This window comes from Hylobates moloch, unplaced genomic scaffold, assembly GCF_009828535.3.
Source record: "Hylobates moloch isolate HMO894 unplaced genomic scaffold, HMol_V3 SCAFFOLD_15, whole genome shotgun sequence".
Lineage (NCBI taxonomy): Eukaryota > Metazoa > Chordata > Mammalia > Primates > Hylobatidae > Hylobates > Hylobates moloch.
Window position 1 is genome coordinate 36,151,062 of NW_026652290.1, and position 25,553 is coordinate 36,176,614.

Consider the following 25,553-nt stretch of genomic DNA (forward strand, 5'->3'; position numbering starts at 1 on the left):
TTTTGTTTTCTTCCTCTATGTTTTTCTCTGAATTTGAGAGCCCCATACTTATGTACAGTTTCAATATAACAGATGATTCAGATCAAGCCTTAATGCCCAGTCAGCAGGAAAAAGAAGAGAGAAAGATCTTTACTAATAAAGTTACCAAGACTCTGACAAGCTGTTCCCCATGGATTTAAATTCCCACAGATGACCAGCTCCAAATCCCAGAGAAATTTTACAAAATGAGTATAAATAGGAAGGTTTAATTAAATAAGAGTGCTCTTTCTAAAATGAGAAAAAACTTATTTTTATGTGAAGAATAATCATTTCAAAAGAGAATCTACAGGTAAGAATCATGTGTTCTCAAAAGCTGAGGTAAGCAGAATTACCTACTGTTGCCTAAAATGAAACTCAGCTGACATCATCATCCTTATCCTTTTAGGTATAATGAGAATATTTTTAGAAACCATATTTCTATAAATTACTGAACAAAATTTGAGTGGCCTCAGAACCTGGTAAGTTACCACCTTTCAATGATAATCCTGCAGAGACCCAGAAGGAAAAGCGATCCTAGAGGAAGGCTACTGTTCTTTCTGTGGCTTACCTGGAAGGAAACTCTCCAGGTGGATTTGAGGAATATCAAGGCCATTCCTTTTTGTTGCCTGTTTCTCTGAACCTTTCTCACTCTGAGGGAACAAGCGGCTGGAGGTGCAGTGGGAGAGATACATAAGACAACTTCCCATTCTGAATGGGTACCATGGGTGCCACTATCCTCTCATTTTGCCGAAAGGTTGTGAAATAAGGGTCAATTTTGGGATTCATAAGTCCTTTCCTCAGTACATTCTAGATTTTCATTAGCTCTTCCTGTTAATTCAGAGAACTGAGACTTCCCAAGCAGGGGGCAGGAGGGTGGCAGGGTCCTCTCTTCTGAAGAAAATCTTTCAGCCGGGGATATTGAGGTGCTCTTCTGGGGCCCTGTGCAGAGCGACTACCTGGAATGTCCAGACACAGTTGGAGAGGTCTCTTCTCTGTCACCCCCTCATCCCTAACCCACCTCTCCTCTACTAGGTCCCTAACTTCATACACAGTATAAACTCAGTGTTGAAACATGATGGGGCACCATCTGCTACTGAGTGGGGAAAGGAAAGTGAGTCCAGACAGGGTAGAAGTGACACAAGGTGAGTCAGTGAAGGCTTTATTCTGAAAAATAAAGTCACTCCAGGTGCTTCAAACAAGGAATTAAATTCTGCAGGTCAGGAACAAGATAGTGGAATTGCTGAAAGACTAAACAAACAAACAGGGATAGTAAGGTCAACCAGAGGTTCATCCCTCCCACAGCTGCAGGGACAAAGGGATGAGGTGGTCACCCACCCGAAGCTGGAACTGCAGCAGGCCAGTCTGGTGGGAGCTGAGCCCACAGAGGGAGAGTATGCCTAGGGGATCCTGGGTCCACCAGGGGACTTGGCCAGAAATGCTGCAAGGCCGAGTGAGAGCTTCCCCCATCTCCTTGCCTCCAATTTTTGGCACATGCCTCCCAATGGCAAAACCTACCTGAAAGACAAAGGCAAAGAGACATGGAGAATACTGTTCCCTGAGATACAGAGCAGACTGGAGAGAGCACAGCGTGGACTGAGAACCAGCACTCTGGCATCTGATGCAGAATTCGGGCTCAATGAGTTTACAGTCAGTGTAGTGAAGACAAAGATGTGTGTCCCTGTCACAGTTCAGCTTCAATAGTCCCTGTTGCTTACAGAAACTATGGTAAATAAGTTACCTTTTGTATGCTAACTCTGACCAATTAGCTGTGGTTGCCTGGAGCTGTGTGTTTCAAAGGATTTTGAGGCTAAAATCAGACTCAGCAGGAAATGGTGCTGTGACCACTTAATGTTTGTCCTGAATGTAGGAAGGCTGTGGCGGCATATGTACACTGTGCTGTTCCTGTAAGTTGTACTTCCAGTCAATACTAGACACGTGTAGCCCACCATACATACCATGTGATAGCTCACCTCCTTGCCTGTTTCGTATTGTCCCCTCTAGGGCAGTACCTGCCTTTCCTCCCTGTTATGTATAGAAAATGCTTATCCAGTTTTTAAGACTCAGGCCTGTATGTTCTCCACTATCTGTTCTCCTTCCCTAAGTGGGATGAAGCACCATTAATCCATCTTCACATTCTACTGTGTGCCTGTCTCTCTCATTGTATTTCCCACACTCAGTGTACTTCCCACATTCTATCATGTGCCTGTCTTTATCTACTTTCCACGTTACATTGCAGTTATCTCCTGATGTGACTGTCTCCTTCTCACCAGAAAATGAGTTCTCTGGAGACAGAGACCTTACCTCATCTAGCTCAAAATCCCTGGCATTTGGCCTTGTGAATGTCCAAAACTTAGTAGGTAATCAATACATATTCGTTGAAATAACAAGTCAATGAAGTGGGGATGATATTTAGATAGCTATGGTTGCACTGCAGGAGACAGGCACTTCAGGCAAAAGGTAGGCTGGGAAAGATGGTCAGAGGTGGAGTCCAGCCTCACAGGGAGGTAAGGTTTTGCTTGAGACAGGATTCCATATCTAGGGGGGACTAAGATGCTAACCAAGAGTTAGGTAGATTTTATCTTTATTACCAGGAAACCATGGCTATAGCTTAATAGTACGTTGGAAGAGGGGCTTATTGGGTTAAGGGAACACTCACTGGCATGTGAAAGGGTCTTGACCCAAGAGGATGTGTGAGTAAGGCAGCACAGTATAAGTTTGTGACTGCACCAGGACTCAGTGCACAGGTGTGGTGACAGGTGCCAAGGCACCTGCTGCTCAGACTATTTAGCCCAAAAGTTTGTCTTCAGACTACTCACCCGCATTTCTTCCAGATGACAGAGCCCACCTGTGGCCCTGCTCTTCTAAGGGTTACTGTTGTTTCTGCATAACTTGTTCCTTTTTTTCATCGTCAAGTCCAATACTGATCTATTTATTTGTCATTTGCTTTGTTCTCTGGAAAACTGTAGTCCCTTTCTGTTTGAGTTGTTAGGTCCATCTCCTTGGCTTGCAGATAAATGATTGTCCCATAATCATGTAAACCTTGAACGTGAGCCATCAACTGGACCCCTGCAACAGAAGACCCCCAACTAGCACTGTCAGTGTTGTGGGCATAAAACATGCCACCTGGTCCCACTCATAATCAGCCCATTCTGACTTCCCAACCTGGACTCTTTTCTTCTCCTCTGCCTTCCCTTCACCTCCCTTTCTCTCCATTTCCCTTTCATTTAGTTTTTCAAAACCAAAGTTCTAAAAGAAATGACTTCTCAACACCATGACTACATATAATCCACAAGAAGGACCTCCAAAACCTCCCCCCAGGCTCAGGAGCAGCCACCAACTCCCCACATTTACCTGCCCCTCAACATTTCCCTTCTTTCCCCCATCACGCAGCTTCACATGGGCCAGGGCTTTGGGGGACACCAGCAGACAAACCTGTAACAGGAGTCCACGTCCTTCCCCTCAGATCACCTACCTACTTTAAATTCTATATATGCATTTCCCCCATATTGAATGTTTGTCACAGGGATTCCCTGGCATTCTTATCTTGGCATATGAAGAAATGGTTCCATTGATTTAATTGAGGGCCCTGCAATCAGATTATTGTAAAATGTTTCAGAAGCAATAGGGAATTTTTCACTTTATTTTTATTTACATGATCAACAGAAGTTTCTAAAGATTTTCCTAGGTTTACTTTTGATTGCTATTTTAAACTCTCAATCTTTATAATTTCTGGTTTCTCGTGACTGTGAAAGAGTGAGTTGATGTGATTAGTGTACCTTCTTGAGTATATGCCTGTGATATCTAATGCACAATGTCCCCTCACAATCCCCTCACACCGGCAAACACCCTGCCATGACAGGTGGTGGTGGTCTTCCTTTTGTCTCCACTGTGTAGACATGTTAACCCACTATCTTCAGGCTTTTAGTCATGCAGAGAATAAGCCTGGTGTCAACTTAAGGCCATTTGCCTTATAAGTTATTTTCCTCAGATCTTGATTTTTAAAGGTTTACTTTTTTCTTCTGGGAATTCAGTATTTCCAAAGAAATTCATCCTATCTGGCACTTGATAGCCCTTTTCATTAGCAGATCCAAATCTTTCTTTTGGTTAGATATTCTAGCCAGGACCTTCAAGGGAATTTACCTTTTGGCTTATGATTTTCATGGCTCTAGGCTTTGATATTTTTCTTCAACTTAATCACTTAGGCAATTAATTTGGTTCTCAAGAATGAGTGCTCTTTCATTTTATCAAATTATTTTTATTATTATTTTTGAGAATGAGTTTTGGTCTGCCGCCCAGGCTGGAGTACAGCGGCATGATCTCTGCTCACTGAAACCTCTGCCTCCTGGGTTCAAGCAGTTCTCCTGCCAAAGCCTCCAGAGTCGCTGGGATTACAGGAGTGTCCCACAACTCCTGGCTAAGTTTTGTACTTTTAGTAGACATGGAGCTTTGCCATGTTGGCCAGGCTGGTCTCGAATTCTTGGCCTCAGGTGATCAGCCCGCTTTGGCCTCCCAAAGTGCTGGGATTATAGGTGTGACCCACCACACTTGGCCCAAATTAACTTTTTAATTTTTTTTTTGAGACGGAGTTTCACTCTTGTTGCCCAGGCTGGAACACGATGGTGCGATCTTGGCTCACCGCAACCTCCATCTCCTGGGTTCAAGTGATTCTCCTGCCTCAGCCTCCAGAGTAGCCTCAGGTGATCCGCCCACCTCAGCAGTCCCCAACCTTTTTGGCACCAGGAAACAATACTGTGGAAGACAATGTTTCCATGGACCTGGGGAGGGGGTGGTTTTGGAATGAAGCTGTTCAACCTCAGATCCTCAGGCATTAGATTCTCATAAGGAGTGAGCAACCTAGATCCCTCGCATGTGCAGTTCACAACAGGATTTGCACTCCTATGAGAATCTAATGCCACCTGTAATCTGACAGGAGGTGGAGCTCAGGTGGTAATGCTCACTCGCCAGCCACTCACCTCCTGATGTGTGGCCAGGTTCCTAATAGGCCACAGACTGGTACTGGGTTGGGGACCCCTGCTTTAAAAGATCATGTGTCTTAGCTCTGGAAAGCCTGTTTTTATCTAACTGAATTCCCTTAATTGCCCCTATTACTTTTAGTTGTTATTGTTAAAGTCGTTGCTGACTTTGTCTACTCCTTAATTTCAACAGCAGCCCCTAGTCTAGGTATTTTGCTTTGTCTTCTCCCTTCTGGTAGCCAGGTCTGCATAGGTGAGGTTTGGCTTTGTTTCTGGTTTGCCTGCTTTCAGCTCTGTGAATCCTCTGTGTCAGAGAGTGCTCATTGCCTTCCAGTGTCCTTCTCTGCTTCTTTCTTACCAACAGAACATTTTGTTGCACCAAATCTCCCAGCCTGCCTTCAGGTAGGAAGAGCACAGTCTTAGCCAATGGGATATAAGTGGAAGTTGCTACAGGATGATCAGTGTCAGCTGACACACGCTGGTTGGCCTTCTCTTCTTCTGACCAGGTTCAGGAACTTGATGCTAGAGCTAGAGAAGTCATCTTGAAAACTACAAGGTAATAAGCATGCTGTCTGCTAATTGCAGTTGTGCAGAAGAACAGAAAGAGCCCAAGTCTCTGACAGCATCATGGACCTGCTATGCTAACCTTGAAATGCCTGGCTCTGGACCACCTGTTACAGTGAAAAAAATAAAACCCCTAATTTGTTTAAGCCAATCTATTAATAGCTACATTTTCTATTATTTCTAGCTAGATGCAATCCCAAGCCAGTACAGTCTCTGCTGTTGCTACTTCTTGGAAAACCAGCCAGTGTTAGAGAGGCACGGTGATTTCCACCCCTCTGAACTGGCAATAAGCCAGCCCACAGTAACATGTTGCCCCATGTCATGGGCTGAGCAGAGGATATGGGGGCCCAGTTCTCCTGAAATGTTAAGTACCAGCCCCTACCAGCCTGAGAGATAAACCGTGAATTAGTCAGCTGGAACAGCAGTAACAAAATACCACAGGTCAGGGTCTTAAAGAACAGACACATATTTCATCGCAGCCCTGGAGACGGGAAGTCTGAGCTCAGGGTGATGGCTTGCCCAGATTCTGCTGAGGGCCTCCTCCTGGCTCCTGGATCTCCTCACTGAGTTTTCAAATTGTGGAGCGAGAACTCTGGCATCTTTTCCTTTTCTTTTAAAGGCACCAGGTTTATGGGAGCAGGGCTCCATCCTTATTACCTCATTTCACCTCAGTCACCTCCTTAAAGGTCCTGTGTTCAACAAACTCCCTGGGGGTTTAGGGAGGACAAAATATGAATTTGGGAAGATACAACTCTATCCACAGCAGACAGCACCTCAGCCCTCCAATACTCCTCCCTACAAATGTGCTGGGGCCAGCAATTCCTGGCAGATACTGCCGGGGCCACACACTCATGGTGGTAGGAGATGGCCAACTCCACTGCCCCCCATTATTTCCAGCTCCTTGTGGAGAGCCACTCTTCTTGGACTGAAGCTCCTCAATCAACATTCCAGGTCTCTGGGCCCCTCAGAGATAGAGCTGATCCCACTTTCCCACCTTGTCCAGGGGTCCATAGCTGAAGCCCTGGCCCCCAAGGCTCTTTCATTGTGCACCAGTGCCAATCCCAGGCAAGGACTCCAAACACTTTTGCACATTGCTTCTTGGTATCAGAGTCGCCAAGCAGTGTCTGGAGTGATGCTTTCACTTACATAGGGAAGAGACCAGCTTCAGTAGTGTGTGCTGGTTCCCTATAGCTAGTGAGTCTCTCTAGGCGGCCCATGCAGAGATGTGACTACAGACACCCTGTTCATCCCTCAGCAGAAGGACCCCATCCCCTCCTGTGGAGGACAGATACAGCAGTGAGGTTGGCCAGGTGCCGTGTGAGGCACATACTTAAGCACAGCAAAGAGGAATGTATTAAGCTTGCAATGGGGAAAGATATCCCCACAAAGGCAATTAGTCTGGCACAGGCTGTGTGGGCTCATTATCTCTGGGAAAGGCACTGTTCCAGGCACAAGGGTCATTCTTATGTGGCCAAAAAGAAGTCGAGAGACAGCTTGCAAGGGACGGCCTTTCCCAGTTGTGCTATGTCAGGGGATTTAGAGAGGGACTAGATATGGGGAATGAACATTCAGGCTACCATCACATCTAGGACAGGGCGGTCCCCAACCATTTAGCCATTTCTGCTGTCTAGGATCACTCCTAACACAATTGCTAACTAGATCTCATTTGGAAAACTTCTCTGTATTGAAAAATCCTGAACTACTTAAGATTTTCTGGCCTCACATGGATGGAGCAGGCCCTTTCTTATTAAATGGACTGGTTGTTTCAGAGAGGGAATGAAATGGAGCTACTCATGGCCTTTTCACTGTTCTTCCAAGCAGAAATTATCCACTCACACTATCTCTAACATCCAAGTCAAACACACTCCGGGAAAATGAAATAGCAACAGGCAAAACGTGACATCCCAAACCATCTACCAAATTCCTGGGAAATGGAGGTGGAAAAAGGATTTGTTTGTAGGGTCTATGGTTTAAAAAATTCATGCAATTTCCTCCTTTCCTTCTTCTGTTTTCCGAAGCCTTTTCATCCCTTCGTCATTCAATAATGAAAGGCTGAATAACAGCAGTTTTATATTGAGCGCTTATAAATTGGAAATGGATTTTAAGTAATGCAGCAAAATCCTGTACCACAAAAATCGATAAACTCCATGGACTGCGTTATGAGGGATTTGACCTATTTAAGGAAAGTACTAAAGGATTAATAAAGTATAGTAGCAAGTCCTGGAGTGCTGCGTGTTTCTCTGGCTTGCCTTCCCTCCACCTGCCTGTACTTGTAGGGGTGGAAGGGACTCAGGCCGTCAGACCTGCACGTGCTGAATGGAGCTGCTTGTTGGTACTCACTAGTCCCTGCTCCAAGGCCAGCCTTTCCACCCTATTTGTTCATACTGTGCTGTCCCACCTAAGCAGCCCTCTCTCCAAAGACCCTCTTGTCCATGCCACCTCACGCTTCTAGAAGCAGCTCACCATCATCAAGCTTCACTGTGCATACATCTTTCTCATTGAATGTGGCTGAGCATATTCTTGTCCTGTGTGTCCTCCTTTGCCACCACGGACTCCTTGAGGGCACAGACCACACCACAGCTGCAGCGCACGGCACTGGGAACATCCCTGAACTAATTATTTTAATTCAGCACAATTAGCTGAAACAAGCACATGGCCCTCTTCTCACTTCCAAGTTTTGGCCCATTATGCTTTATAATCTACTAGACTTTTCCTTGTTCTTTTCTCTGGCTGTGCAACTACCACCTGCCTGGTCCCACCTCTTCCATGACGCCTTCTATGATTATCCTTTATTGATTTGTTTTCCCCTCTAAAATCCCATAGCACCCTTTACAGGGCTTGGCTCTCAGTGCAAAATTCCTTACTTTGCCTACTTGTGTGTTTGCCTTTTCTCTCCAATTACAGTATAAGGTCCTTGAACAGAAGTCTGTATTACTGAGTGATTGAATATGTGTTTCATGAGTAAGAGGTCTGTCTCTGCCCAAGTAGTAATTCCTGCATCACTTGGGCCATTGCCCAAGCCCTGGCACACAGCCACTCTCCTTGGCCACCCCACCCTAGTCCCCAGTCATTCGGCTACTGGGCACCAAGACTTAGCTGTGAATCCCTCCAGCCTGTTCTAACCCTGGCAGGTAATGTCTGTGTTCCCTAGTTTGAGATGAGAGTAGGGTTGAGTGCGGGGAATTTGTCTCAGCATTCTGAGTTCTAGTACTAGGTGCCAAACTTCCCTGGGCCAGATTGACAAAGGCTGTGAATGACAGTGAAACCAGTGACCCAAGCAGCAAGCTAGGCCATATTCATCATTAAGACAAACCACCATTATTTTGTAGTTGAGGGAACTGAGGTCCTTCCCAAGGAATTAACCTCTCTGAAAGGGCTTTTAATCTGGAGTCTATGACCCCTCAAGGGCAGTGAATGGAATTCAGGTATCTATGAACTCGGCTGGTGTCTTTGTTTCCTACTGCTGTTTTTTACAAACGACCACAAATTTTGTGGCTTAAAATCACACAAATGTTTGTCCTTCCAGTCCTGGCACTCAGACGTCTGACATCAAGGTGTGGGCAGCATTGAATCCTTCTGGGGGATCCACGGGGCAAGCCACTTCTTTGCTTGTTTCCAGCTTCTGCAGACCACTGGCATTCCTTGACTTGTGGCTGCAACACTCCAACCTCTGCTTCCATCATTGCATCTCTTTCTCTAACTCTAATGCTCTTCTTTACCTCTTATAAGGACCCTTATGATTACATTAGGTCCAGAATTACCCCCCATCTCAAGATCTTTAACTTAACTACATTGGTCAACTTCCCTTTGCCATGTAAGGTAATGAAATAGAATCATAAGTTTCCATGATTAGGAATGGACATCTTTGAGGGGCTATTATGTTGCCTACAACAGTGGAGAAATTACATCTTTATTTTCACTAATGGTAATTGAAATTCGATATTTCCTATTATTATGGATGTGGGCAATCATTGTAGTACTAGCAATACTATTGTTGCAGACATCTTACAATATCAATTATGTTCATTTCTGCTTCAAAATTATTGTAGTTATCAGACTTGCCACTGAATCCTGGTATTTGTTGTGTCAATAAAAATGCACATACTATGTCACAGTTAAAAAAAAAGTACTTTGTCAGTGGATTTCCAGTTTCCTTTGTATCTTAGATGAGGTTTTCCAGACAAAAGATCCTGAGTTGAGGGCTCATGTGCAAGTGTTTTATGAAGGCAGAGCTTCCAAGAGAAATGGGAGAAGGGGTGGGGAAGGAGAGAGAAGGAAAGAGGACAGCAAGGTTCAGACTTCCCGTGAGGTCTCAGCTTCAGCCTGGTTCTACTGGGAGCTCTGGAGTGAAAATTAGAACTCAGAGTATGTTTCAACCAGAGGTAACAGAACTGGGGTTTCGAACTCTGGGCACAGTCAGTTATTAGCTTAGGGAGCTCAGAACCCATAAACTCACCGTCACTGCTAGCTTTCTGTCTATGGGCAAAGAGCTCCCCCTGGCCAAGAGCAGTCCTCGGAAGAAACTCACAGGTCTGGGTCAGGATACAGCACATGCAAAATATGGGAAATGAGCACACAGAAATGGTACAGGGACTCCAAGTGGATTTGTGAGGAGCACCAACAGTACCTGCTATACTTTGTGATTCTATGTATTTCATTTTATGCATTTTAAAATATTTTGATGAGGGGTTCATCATCCTCACAGGACTACCACAGAAGTTAAGTACAGAAAAAGCTCATGGTACAAAATGTTAAGATCTTCTGTTCTAGGGTCTACTCTCGTAAGTGGCTTGTTAAATGGCTGGGAGTTTCCATTCCGCAAATGTAGATGCAGAGGATAGATTTCAGCAAGGTAATTCTAACCATCAGCATCCCTCTCCACATAAGTTATCACGTGTGTTTATTTCAGCACAGTCACACCAGGTCTGTATTTGCCACATCTGTTTAAGGACTGATATGAACTCAATTTGTGAATACTAAAGTATTTCTTGTAAAAGATATATATCCATATAATATTATTATCCATATATAATATATATGTTACATATATCAGTAACTATGACTCTGATTTTTTTTATTTAAAAAGTGCCTTTAAGAGATACAATTTCACAAGGTTAATTTAAAATCTAATGTGCCACTGAGGTTACAATGGAAAAAAGCAAAGGCTGCCTGGCTTATAGCATTAGGTGTACACGCCAGCTTACTTACAGCACGCTCAATTAGAACAGCTATGTAACCGCAGAGAAAGGTTCAGGAGAGAACAAGGGAAACCCAGGCCAAGAAACTAGTAGAGAAAAGATGGCTTCTATTTAAAGACATTCATGGAATTATTTTATCTACGTACATGAAGAATTATTATCTTAAAGCATATTTATCCTTAAAAGTATTTCTTTTAGATTAAAATATTCTTAATTTTTTATTTAAATTCCAAATTAAAGCAGGTAAGAACCAAAATTGTTTATTTAAGTTCATTAAAAAAATAATGACAGCCTTTTTCAGTTTGAATGAAATAATAAATTTTATAAGGGGGAATGAATGTGAATAATCAGCATTACCACAGTATTCTGACTTGGGAATTTTATAAAGAATAAAAAATATGTACAGGTACTCGCCAGTCCCACAGGCACAAGAGCAGGAAACATCATTGTTTCCCTAGATTGGCTTTGTGTTTCATGGTGCTCATGTTCCTTTCAATGAAGAGTTAATTTAGAAGCCAAGTGTGCTATTTGTGAAAGAAAGCCTTCTTCCCAATAATATAATGGATGGAAGAAAGAAATGAAGTACACATACGGACACACATGCACAACACATGCACACACTCACACACAGGCCCACTCCTGCATACACACAGATGCACATACACTCTGACACATACACATTCATACAGACCCACATACACATTGACACACATTCATTCACACAGACACGCTACACACACACTCATACAGACACACACATTCACATGACACACTGACACATTCACACGGAGACACCACATGCACACACACATAGACACACACTCGCATACATGCAGACACACATATACACTGATACACACACTTTCACACAGACACAGACATTCACAGAAGATGTTGAGATAAAATTATTTATGTAAAATATCAGTAAATGACAAACCCTATTTATAACCAGGGTCCAAAAAAGTATGTTACAAATATAAGCCCGCGAGGAGAATACAACACACAACATTTTTCTTGTCTTTTAATCTGGCTTTGAAACTTGCTAAAATTAGCAGCAGCACATTAGCTGAGAGCAGAAGAATGTTATATGCAAAGGACTATATATCAAAGAGCTAGAATCTGTGTGGCTGAATCATGCCAAGACTTCTAGATTTTGGAGGTTGTTTTTGAAAACTACCAACTATACATTAAATCTCATCCCCTCACTGATCTCAAAAAACTTGATTATAATTATTCCTTCTCTCCCTTTCTACAGGTTTTTCACCATCAATGCTTACTCTGAAGAACTGTGAAAGCCTGAGATTTGACTCTGCTTGCAAGCAAACAAGTAGCTTGCCATGATTTTATGGATGATGGGAGAAAACACAAGACTCCTGGGTCAGAGGAAAAGGATTTTATTACTCACAGCAAACAGCACAAGCACCAGCCTATTGACATTGGTTTACTGAGCCCCAATGCCCATAAAATAACGTGAAAAGGGCCAAGTAATACCTGGGGTCATTTCAAGGTGCGTTATAGGAGCCTTGTGCTTAGCGAAACCAGTTCTTTCGTAGTGAGCCCTAAAGCCTGCCTGAGCTTTTCCCCAGAGGGAGACATTATCTTGTTGACTGAGAGTAAACAAATCTACCCCTTGATGGGAGGAAAACACTCTCTATCTTCCAAGCCTATTCCCCATACAAACATTCCTGAAAATATAGTTTTGAACAAAGGCAGTCAATGCCTCTGCCTGCAAGATGCATAGGAGTGTGAGAGACCCATGAAAAACTGTCCCCAAACACTTAAGTCTTTCTCATTAGTAAAAAAGAAACTCCTCCCATCCTTTATCCTCTTCAGTCACTGCCCTATCACCATCCTCCACAGCTAAATGTCTCAGAGCTGCCATTTGTTCATCACTCAGTCACTTCTCATGCAGCTGCATTTTGCCTTTCCTCCTCCTCCTGAGTCCAAGGGACCCTGGGTCTTTCTCATCCAACCTGTTCTCTCAGCAACTTCCACACTGAGGATGACTCCCTTCTTGAGCCTCTCTCTTCCCCGGCTCCCCTGAACTCACATGGCTGCATCTTTCTTGTGGACCCCCTTGTTGTCCTTCTTCGTCTGTTTGCTGATTCCTCCTCCATTCCCTGCTACACTTTGGATTTCCTCCAATGCTAGAACTTCTCTTACAACTCTACACTCCATCTTTTCATGATGTTACCCGTCACTATATTGTCACCATTGTGTAGGTGGTGTTTCTTCCTATATGTACATTGCTAACCTAAATCTCTCTTTTTAGTTGAATACATTCAATTGCCTTCTTGGCCTCATGGTTGAACAACTTTAATGGATCAAAAATGCAACCCAAGAATTTTCTTCCCCAAATCTACTGTGCTTCCAGCAGTTTTCACCTTTGTAAGCATAATCATCCCCGTAGCTGTGCAAATTAGAAAAAAGGTTTCCCTTCCATAAGACACTTTACTTTCATCTACTGGAAAAATTTTCATAATACAGTTGACCCTTGAGAACACAGGTTTGAACTCTCTTGGTCCACTTACGCACAAATTTTCTTCAATTTTTTTTCAATAAGTTACACCAAATGTGCCTGGGTCTTCTGCCTCCCCTTCCATCTCCCCCATCTCTTCTGCCTCTGCCACCCCTGAGCCAGCAAGACCAACCCCTCCCATGTCTCCTCCTCCTCAGCCTTCAATGTGAAGACAATGAGGATGAAGACCTTTATGATGATCCACTTCCACTTAATGAATAATAAATGTATTTTCTCTTCCTTATGATTTTCTTTATAGCATGTTCTTTTCTCTTGCTTACTTTATTGTAAGAATACACCATATAATACATATAACATACAAAATATGTATTAATCGACTGTTTATGTTACTGGTAAGGCTTCCAGTCAATAGTAGGCTATTAGTAATTAAATTTTAGGGGAATCAAAAGTTCTACAAGAATTTTCAACTAGGCAGGAAGTTGACACACCTAAACCTTGCATTGTTCAAGGATTAATTGTGTATTAATTTTGTTAGGACAAGACATTATCTTCACCAGCTGGAAAACTGTTATTATACAAATAAAAATTAATGCTGTCAGAGGTATAAATGTTGTCCTTTAGAAGCAACACCCTTATTCACTGCACAGCCTCTGCAGCAAACCTGGTCACCTTAACCCACTGAAATACAGAAGATTTCTCTGTTAGGAAACACTGTGACATTTATCCAGGCATTGGTTCTGAATGTTCACTAAACAGAATGGAATAATTAACCCCACTATCAGATACTTCTATGTTTTAAAAAAAGGAAAAAAGTAAGAAAAATGGGGCATTGTTAAAATCCTGCCTTGAAAGTTCCTGGAAATGAACAGAAACAGTAGTGTAGTATTCTTTTCACTGTGAATTTCACAGCCAAGAAGACAAAAGGTCTCTAAGCTGCAGGTTTTTGTTTCTCTCCTTTCCCTACCTATCTCTTTAAAATGTAAATTTTGACACTGCAAACGCAAAGCTGACTCTTAAAAGTAAAATAAAAGAGGGCCTGTAATTTTCCAGCTTCAAAAAGCAATAAACAAATTCCTACAATGATGCAGCTGCACAAATGCTGATTAAAAGGCAACCTCAGAGGAAACAGCAATTTTCAAAACAATTATTAACGCTTAGAGACCCATAGATCATTTGATAAATGTGAAAGCCTTTTTCTGCTTTTCTGCAGACTCTAGCTCTATGTACTTGAGTCTTCAAGAAATGTTAAAATATAAATCTCAGTAGAATTTTCCAGCATCTGCATCTGTGTCTCAACTACTGTAAGAGTTAGCTTTACTTATATGGACTATACCAAATAATTCCGTTTTTGAAATTTTCTATTGATTCCATTTCATCATTGCTTCAGAAATTATATTCATATCCCACTCCTTTATGTTTTAATGCATCACTGATTTTTGTCTATATTCATATTAAATATGTAATAGTATTTTATTAACAAAAATGTCATTAAACAATATCGGTATTTTATATTCTAAAACACAACTATCAAATAGAAAACAGTATATATTGTAGCACATCTGTAAAAATTACCAACTTACAATTGGATAGGCTACACTGCAACATTCAAACTTGCTTGTTACAGATATAGGACATTACTTAAAACAATTCAAAAGTATTCACTACCACTACGTGTCCATTCTGACAATGTCCTAGCCTGCCTAACTCAAAATGGAGGGAAAAACAACTCAGGAAAAAATGGGAGTTTCCCAAATTAAAATCTTGACAATGTACCTGCAAAGAATGTATATACAGAATAAAAGAGAGGAAATAAGCTAAGAATGATGCTGCAAGAAGAATCTTGTGATAAATTCAGATTTTTAAAAGAAAGGAATAAAATCTGTACACAAAGTAAAACTATCAAAAGCTTCTAATGAGGACTAACAATACCCAACTTTAAGACTGACTATGAAGCTATCATAGTCCAGACAGTGAGGTATTGACCAAAGAATAGACACATAGATCAATGGAATGGAAAAAAGGCCCAGAAATAGACCTATACAAATATTGTCCACTGATCTTTGGCAAAAGAGCAAAGGAAATACAATGGAGAAAAGAGCATCTTTTCAACAAATGGTGCTGGAACAATCAGACATTCGCATGCAAAAAAAAAAAAAAAATCTAACACACGCCTTACAGCTTTCATGAGAACTAACTCTAAATGGGTCATAGACCTAAATGTAAAATGCAAAATTATAAAACTCCTATGAGAGAATCAGGTGACCTTGAGTTTGGCAGTGACTTTTGAGTTACAATACAATCCATGAAACACTCTCTCTTTCACACAAACACACACACACACACACACAAGCACAATCCATGAAAAAAAGGATAAGCTATATTTCATTAAAATGAAAAACTTATTCTCTAAAAAAGGCATTAAGAGAATGAAAAAACAAGCCACAGTCTGGGAGAAAATATTTGCAAAACATATATCTGATAAAGTACTTGCACCCAAAATATAGAAAGAGCTCTTAAAACTCAACAATAAGAAAAAAAGAAAATTCTAAAATGGGCAGAAGATCTAAACAGACATCTCACCAAAGAAGATACACAGATGGCAAATAGCATATGAAAAGATGCTCAAACTCATATGTTATTAGGGCATTGAAAATTAAGATAACACAGTGCAGTAAAATTAGAAATCAAGATCACGAAAATTGCTAAAAAACCATACCATTTCATGGAAATTCAGTAACTTGCTCCTGAATGACTTTTGGGTAAACAATGAAATTAAGGCACACATCAAGAAATTCTTTGCAACTGAGAACAAAAATACAACATATCAAAATATCTGGGACAAAGCTGAAGCAGTGTTAAGAGGGAAATTTGCAGCAATAAACACCCACATCAAAAAATTAGAAAGATCTCAATTTACCAACCCCACATCACAACTAAAAGAACTAGAGAACCAGGAGCAAACCAACCCCAAAGCTAGCAGAGAACAAAAACAACCGAAATCAGAGCTGAACTGAGGGAGATTGAGACATGAAAAATCATTCAAAAGATCAACAACTCCAGGAGTTAGTTTTTTGAAAAATATTAATAAAATAGATAGACAGCTAGCTAGACTAATAAAGAAGAAAAGAGGGAAGATTCAAATAAACACAATCAGAAATTACAAAGGTGATATTACCACTGACCCCACAGAAATAAAAATAGCCATCAGAGAATATTATGAAGACCTCTATGCACACAAACCAGAAATCTGGAAGAAATGGGCAAATTCCTGGATAAAGGCACCCTCCGAAGACTGAACCAGAAAGAAACTAAATCTTTGAACAGACCAATAACAAGCTCCAAAGTTGAATCAGTCATAAATAGTCTATTGATGAAAAACAGCCCAGGACCAGATTCACAGCCGAATTCTACTAGACATACAAAGAAGAGATGATAGCACTTCTGTAGAAACTATTCCAAAAATTGAGTAGGAGGAACTCCCTCCTAACTCATTCTATGAGGCTAGCAACACCCTGAAACCAAAAGCTGGCAGAGACACACACACAAAATACAAAACTTCAGGCCAATATCCTTGATGAACATCAGTGCAAAAATCCTCAACAAAATACTGGCAATCCAAATCCAGCAGCACATCCAAAAGCTTATCCACCATGGTCAAGTTGGTTTTATCCCTGGGATGCAAGGTTGGCTCAACATACACAAATCAATAAATGTGATACATCACATAAACAGAACTAAAGACAAAAAACACATGATTATATCTTAATAGATACAGAAAAGGCTTTCAACAAAATCAACACCCTTCATGTTAAGAAGTCTCAGTAAACTAGGTATTGAAGGAACATGCCTCAAAATAAGAGCTATCTATGACAAACCCACAAACATCATACTGAGTGGACCAAAGCTGCAAGAATTCTCCTTGAAAACCAGCAGAAGACAAGGATACCCTCTCTCACCACTCCTATTCAACATAGTATTGAAAGTCCTGGCCATAACAACAGGAAAGAGAAAGAAATAAAGGGCTTCCAAATAGGAAGCGTGGATGTCAAACTATCTCTGTTAGCAGATGACATGATCCTACATCTAGGAAACTTTGAAATTAAGGCACAAATTAAGAAATTATTTGAAACTAATGAGAACAAAAATACAACATATCAAAATCTCTGGGACAAAGCTGAAGCAGTGTTAAGAGGGAAATTTGCAGCAATAAACACCCACATCAAAAAATTAGAAAGATCTCAATTTACCAACCCCACATCACAACTAAAAGAACTAGAGAACCAGGAGCAAACCAACCCCAAAGCTAGCAGAGAACAAAAAGCTCTTGGCCCAAAAGCTCCTTCAGCTGATAAAAAGCTTCAGCAAAGTCTCATACAAAATCAACATGCAAAAATCACTAGCATTCCCACACACCAACCACAGCCAAGCCCAGAGTCAAATTGGGAATGTAGTCCCATTCACAATTATCACAAAAAGAATAAAGTACCTAGAAATACATCTAACCAGGAAGGTGAAAGATCTCTACAATGAGAACTACAATAGACTGCTCAAAGAAATTGAAGGTGACAAAAACAAGTGGCAAAACATTCCATGTTCATGGATAGAAAGAATCAATATCATTAAAATGGCCATACTTCCCAAAGCAATTATAGATTCAATTAAACTAACAACGACATTCTTCATAGGACTAGAAAAAATAACCAAAAAAAGAGCCTGAATAGCCAAGGCAATCCTAAGCAAAAAGAACAAAGCTGGAGGGATCACACTATCTGACTTCAAATTATACTACAGGGCCACAGTAATCAAACAGCATGGTACTGGTACAAAAACAGACACATAGACCAATGGAATAGAGCAGAGAGCTCAGAAATAAAGCTGCACACCAAGAGTCATCTGATATTCAACAAAGCTGACAAAAAAAAAGCAATGGGGAAAGGACTCATTCAAAAAATGATACTGTGACAACTGGCTAGCCATATACAGAAGATTGAAACCGGCCCCCTTTCTTACACTCTCTTAGACAAAAATCAACTCAAGATGGATTAAAGACTTAAATATAAAACCCAAAACTATAAAAACCTAGACAATACCATTCAGGGCATAGAGTGTTTCAGAAGACATTAGCATTTGAATCAGGAGACTGAATAAAGGAGATTGGCCCTCACCAACATGAGCAGGCATCATCCCATCTGTTGAGGGCCCCCCAAAAAAACGAAAGGGTGAAAGAAGGGCGACTTCTCTCTTCTTTGGCTGCAACTTCCATTTTCTTCTGCCCTCAGACATCGGGGCTTACGATTCTCAGGCCTTTGAACTCCAGGACTTACACCAATGGTCCCTGGTTCACAATCCTTCAGACTCTGGCTGAACTGTGTCACTGACTTTCCTGGGTCTCCAGCTAGCAGGTGGTAGATAGCGGGACTTTTCAGCCTCCATAATTGGCATGAGCTAATTGCCGTGATAAACCTCCTCTTATATATATCTATGTATCTCCTTTCAGTTTCTGGTGAACTTTGACTAATATAACTGTGGCTTGAATTAATAATATATTAATATTGATTCATCAGTTGTAACAAATGTATCACACTAATGCAAGATGTTAATAACAGGGGAAATTCCATACGGGAAGGGAAGGGCAGAGATGGAAACTCTATTTTCCATTCAATTTTTCTGTAACCCTTAAGCTGCTCTAAAAAATAAAGTCTATGCCTAGACCATTGTCATGGAGCTGTTCCCCTATGTTTTCCTCTAGTTGTTTCCATAGTTTCAGGTCTTACATGTAAGTCTTTAATCCGTTTCGAGTTAGTCTTTGTACATGGTGAGAGATAAGGGTTTAATTTCATTCTTCAGCACATGGATATATAGTTTGCCCAGCATGATTAATGGAAGACAGTAACCTCTCCCTATTTTGTGCAACTGGCAGTTTTGCCAAAAATTAGTTGGCTGTAAACATGCAGATTTATTTCTGGGCTCTCTATTCTCTTGCATTCATCTGCTTCTGTTTTTATGCCAGTACCATGCTGTTTTAGTTAGCATAGCTTTGTAGTATGTTTTGAAGTCAGGTAGTGCAGGTAGTGTAATGATTCTTTGTTTTTTATTTTGTGTTTTTTTTTGTTTGTTTGGTGTTTTGGGGGGTGGGGAGGGGGGCTTAAACAACAAACATTTATTTCTCACAGTTCTGGAGGCTGGGAAATCCAAGATCAAGGTGCTGGCAAATATGGTGCCTGATGAGAGCCTGCTTCCTGGCTTGCAGATGGCAGTCTTCTCACTGTGTCCTCACAGAGCAGAGAAAAGAAGCAGTCTCTCTCATGTCTTGTTATAAGGGCCTTAATCCTATTCAGGAAGACTCCACCCTTATGACCTAATTATCTCCCAAAGCCCCACCTCCAAATACCATCACACTGGGGATTAGGCCTCGACATATGAAGTTAGGGTAAGGGTGACACAAGCATTCAGTCCCTAGCGGGGAGCCTGTGAAGCAAAAGGAGCCAGGTTCCTTAGGAGTGTGGCAGGTTAATTCTTACTGCAACTTCAGCTACTGTCTCACTTTTGAAACATTGTTTTTATCTCATAGGGTGGCGACTACAACAGGGACAATCTGGGCTGCAGTGGTCATAAACTTATTCCAGGTGGATTCGCTGTAACCGCGTTTTTTCTCTTTCTTTCTTTAAACCAGCCCTTGCCTGATTATTGGAGAAAAATTCTTTCCTTCCTATTTGTTTCATTTCATTTCATCTATTGATGATTTTTAAACATGAGAGTAGTATGAATAAAACATTTTAAAGCCCAAACAAAACCCTGTGTTTTGAATTAAAATTAGCTAAAATTGACAATGACAGCAACCTCACCAAAAAGCCCTGAAAGACACTTAGACTTCTCCTTAAGGAAGTCTGCATCTGACTCCTCATGCTACTTTCATTAACTCCCCTCTTCCCTAAGCTGAGCCACTTAAATCAACCTGTGGACTTAACCCCTTTTCAGTTCACTATCTCTGTTTCTTTGCTCTAGATTGCTTTGGCTATTTGGGTCTTTTGCAGTTCCATACAAATTTTAGGACTTTTTTTTCTATTTCTGTGAATGTCATTGGTATGTTTGAGAAAGAGTGCATTGAGTCTGTAAATCGTTTTGGGCAGTATAGACAAGTATTTATATATATTGAGACATCGTGTTGAACACCATAAATATGTACAATTTTTATGTTTCAATCATAAAGAAAAAATAAAATAAAGTCAGTGAATTTTTAACAATAGATTCTAGTGTGCTTATTAGGGCTTGGGGAGGTGAGTGAGAGAGGGCAAGACTGGAAAACTGTAATTAAAGGGAAAGAGAATGGCATTTACATTTGTTAAGCCGCTACCATGGGTCAGGCCCTATGCCAGGCACTTTCCCTGAATTTTTCTCACTTGAGTTGTTCCTTACAACACCATCCTTAAGGATAGCCATGTTGTCACTGCTGTGAGGTCAAAGTATCTGCCCAAGGTGAGTGGAAGTGGGGCTAGTCTGATTTTGCAGCCTGTATGCTTTTCACCTTACCAGTTGTTATAGACTGAGTTGTGTCTTGGGCAACACAATCCGTATGTGGAAGCCCTAACCCCTAATGTTACTGTATTTGCAGATAGGGCCCTTAAGGAGGTAATTAAGGTTAAATGAGGCATAAGGGTAGGGCCCTAATCTAATAGGACTGATGTCCTCATAAGAAGAGAAAGAGACCTCAGGGACGCTTGGGCACAGAGGAAAGGCCATGTGAGGACAGACAAGGCAGCATCTGCAAGGCAAAGAGAGAGGCCTCAGGAGAAACTGCAGGCACCTTGATCCTGGACTTCTAGCCTCCAGAACTGTGAGAGAATAAATATCTGTTGTTTAAGGCCCCCAGTCAGTGGCATTCTGCTATGGCAACCCTAGCAGACAGGGACACCTGTAGATCCCATGCCATGCTTTATGGAGCCCGGGGGGCTTTGTGAGAGTCTATTCAGGGATCACCTTAGAAGGCAGAGAAGAGAAGCCTGTGTCCCTCCACTGCCTTCACCTCCTCTCCAGAAACATCAGTCCTGCTCATTTCCTTTTTGTTTCCTTACTCTCTGCTCTAAGATTTCTCTTGGCCAAGCTTGAAGATCAGTGGCCAAAACCACCCTTCCACAAAATGGGAAGAGCCCTGCGATGCTGACGGCGAACCCAGTATTGTGAGAATGATGTAGGACATATAGCAACTTACATGGACACACAAACCTGTGAAGACTGTTCGTCCTTGCTGGTCATGTAGTCTCTATAAAAAGCTCCTCTCTGGGGTGGCCTGCTGTGCTCATGCTGTCTGCTTCTGCTTACTGCATGTGACCAGCCACTCACTCTGTGGGTGTCTTCAAGGGCTGGGTTTTGTTGTGGGCATGTTCTTAGGGCCCCATAATCAATTCAGCGTATTTCTACATGGTGAATGTGTCTTTTCATCCTTTTCTGATTCTGATTCCCCCCGGAAAGATTGCCCTCTGGGTCTCTGAAGCCAGAGCTTAAAGAGAGACACCTATTTTTCCATCAGCATGTGCCAGTGGGCCCTAAACTGGATGTCCCCACCTGCTGCAGGGCCCTGGCCCTTCTTCTCCACTGTGCTGTGTGCCCCAGACAACTGACCCAAAAGGTAACATCAGTGGGTCCTCACCTTCTAGGCTGGTTCTGTCATTGGAGGTGCTGGCAGACATCAGAGGGAGCAAGCAAGTAGACGAAGCCTGATGTGTTTGTTCTCCACATGTGTCTCTCTCCAGAAATCCCCCCTGAAGGCCACAGCTCCTGTCAGACAGTCCTCTTCATAGAGCTACACACTCAAGGCTGGCAGCCTTCATCTTGCTCCTCCAAAGCTGTCGAGAGCTTTGGGGAACCACACTATTGCTCATTAGTTTTTCTTTTTTAAAAAGTTGTGGTAAAATTCATATAACATAAAATTTATCATCACAGTCATTTTTAAGTGCACAGTAGGGCCACATATATTCACATCGCTGTGCAACCAATCTCCAGAACTGTTTTCATCTTGTAAAACTAATGCTCTGCACCTGGTAAATCGCTCCCCACTCTTCTCTCCCCACCAACCCCCCAGTAACCACCATTCTACATTCTGTCTTTATGAAGTTGTCTGCTCAGGGACCTCATATAAGTGGAATCATACAGAATCTTTCCCTTTGTGACTGGCTTTCACTTAGCACAATATCCTCAAGGCTCATCTACATTGCAGCATGCATCAGAATTTACTTCCTTTTTAAGACTGAATAACATTCCACTGTATGGATAGACCCCATTTTTTTTTATCCCATCTGTCAATGACAGGGGTTGCTTCTAACTTTTGGCAATTATGAATGACAACTTGTTAATTTCTTTTTTTTTTTTTTTTTTTTTTTTTGAGACGGAGTCTCGCTCTGTCGCCCAAGCTGGAGTGCAGTGGCACAATCTCGGCTCACTGCAAGCTTCGCCTCCCGGGTTCATGTCATTCTCCTGCCTCAGCCTCTCCAAGTAGCTGGGACTACAGGTGCCCGCCACCACGCCCGGCTAATTTTTTGTATTTTTTAGTAGAGACGGGGTTTCACCGTGGTCTCGATCTCCTGACCTCGTGATCCGCCCGCCTCAGCCTCCCAAAGTGCTGGGATTACAAGCGTGAGCCACCGCGCCCGGCCGACAACTTGTTAATTTCTAAAATTCCGCCATTATCTCTGACAGTAAATCTGCATTAAACTCTCCTCAGTTACCCAGTGAGTGAGGCATCTGTTTTCTGCTGGGACCCTGATGGATGCAGAAGCCAGGTTACCACATCAGCCTGCCTGGCTGCCCAGCCAAGAAAGAGGACTCAGGAAGAAAGAGCTTAGAGGATACAAGGAAGTTACAATTCAGAAAGACTTCAACAGGCTGAATGACATCTCCAATTCAACAAGATGAAATCTGATACAAATAAAACTCTAGCTTTAGGTTAGAAAATTACACATTGACTGCTCAGCAGCATTTCACTTCAAAAAAGAAAAATAACTGGGAATTGCTCCAGAGCAATGGGTCTCATCAGGGAATGTTTTCCAGGGGATGTTTGGCATATTTTTGGTTGTCACAACTAGGGAAACCTCTTGGAGTCTAGTGGGTAGAGACCGGGCATGATGCTAAACACTCTACAATGCACAGGACAGCCACCACAACAACTATTGGTCAGCTCCAAACGTCTATTGTACCAAGGTTGAGAGGCACCACCCTAACCTCTGGAAAAAAATGCATAACTAAGAAGGAGGAAGCTTTTGACTTAATGTTGAGAATGAACTTTCTACTTCTATAGATGCCCAGCAAGGCGGCAAACTGTGTCATAAAGCCATGCTTGAGCAGGACGCAGAAGCAGAGGCCTGCAATTAGGGCTATGACAGGGAGGCACTGGGCTGGTCAAGGTCTGAGCAGAACAGCTGCTAACTCTCTTCCAAACGGGATATCTCCTTGCTTTTTAATTGGTCAGCTGCTTGTGTCAGTAATTGTTCTCAAAGCCTTAAGAATAGACAGATTTTTTTTTTTTTTTGGCAACATCTTACTCTAAAAATTTTAAAACCTACAGCAAAGTTGAAAGTATTTTACATTAAGCACTTACATACCTACAACACAGATTCTACTGAAGCTGCCTTTGCAGAAATATGACAGTGAGAGAAGTCGAGCATGGCTGACTCAGTCTTGCTTCAAGCCTCACAGACTGGCTGTCTTCATTCCTGGATGTGGGCCAAACTAATCATGGAGGGAATTTAGTTTATAGTTTAATTAAGCAAGGGTGATAATAGTTCTTCCCTAAAATCAATCCTCTTCTTGTTTAGGGACTGAAATGGTCTTTGTAAGATTAATGAAAGGCACAAAATTAGGATTATGTGAGGGGCCTGAATTCTGCTAAAATGACTCCCTTACTGCTCAGGAGTCATGTGGTCAGAGGTCACAAGACTTGTGACTTTTCCAATTGCTGTTGTAGATAATATCACTATTGTAGAACCTGAGATTGTTGAGATGGTTTTTTAAGATGTTTTTCAGACTTTTGCATTCTGGCAACCAATTGACCTCACCCAGACCCATGGCTCATGACTCAACTGGTCCTGTGGCTCCAGCCCAGAGGTAGACTCAGCACATGAGGACCATTTTCCATACGCTTATGATCTGTTTCTCAACCTATCAGCAGCACCCATTCCCTAGCCCCCTGCCCACCAAATAATCCATAAAAATCCTAGCCTCTGAGTTATCAGGGAGGCTGATTACAGTAATAACAAACATCTGCCCTTCCACTTGACCAGCCTTGTGTTAATTATTTATTTACTGCAATAATGCTGTCTCAGTGGATTGGGTTTATCTGTGCAATGGGCAAGAAGAACCTGTCCAACAATTACACTACCATTCAGATATGTTTAAGAAAGACTTTTTCTTACCTTTTTTACCTTTTTTCACATTTTCTGCTGAAAAAAAACATGAAATGTCAATATCTAGATGGACTTTTAAATAATTTAATTGCTCATGTTTTTTAAAGGTAATGGAATATGATGATTATTCTTGACATGAAAATTTTACTCAGATAATACATTTGACATAATTGGGCCTATAAAACTCAATTTGTGGATTTTTAAGATGGCATTTTTGAAGACATGGATTGACTCTTCACTCTTTTATGAAATCATCAGAGGTAGGTATGTCAAATACAGAGGTAGCTTTATTAACACACGTCCAAACTACAGCTCCTTATCTAAACAGAAACCCAGGAACCAGCAAATTCCAGTTTGATGCTTACAACTCACCAACCCTGATTGTCAGTGAAGTCAAGTTTTGATAATAACCAAAACTATAGTGAGTAGGTAGCATTTTATCTTTGTTATTTAGCATTTTTGTAACATTTTGTGTTTTCAAAGGGAATATAATCACCATTTCTACTAGTCATTCAAGAGAATAATCTACCTGCATATTTTCTCTGGTATGTAAGAACCACCATAACTGTTTATTTCAAACTCTAGCACATATTCTGAAAACATTTTTAGTTCTTTCCTCCAAAAGGAAATGACCTTAAGAAAACTTACTTTGCAATAAAAGGATTCTAAAAGGAAGATATATATATATATATATACACACATATATATACATATATACACATATACACATATATACACATATATACATATATACACATGTATATACATATATACATTTATATACACACATATATACACATATATATACATATACACACATATATACACATATATACATATATACACATATACATATATACACATATATACACATATATACATATATATACACATATATACATATATACACATATATATACATATA

General features: G+C 41.3%; 1 long non-coding RNA gene across 1 annotated transcript; it reads right to left on the bottom strand.

The window, feature by feature from the left end:
• Positions 1-880: 880 nt before the first annotated feature.
• On the bottom strand, positions 881-24,663 carry LOC131381399 (uncharacterized). Its single transcript, XR_009210142.1, has 3 exons — positions 24,638-24,663; positions 2,835-3,084; positions 881-974 (listed from the first exon to the last, which is right to left on the bottom strand). It is a non-coding gene; the product is annotated as an uncharacterized LOC131381399 (long non-coding RNA).
• Positions 24,664-25,553: the final 890 nt, after the last annotated feature.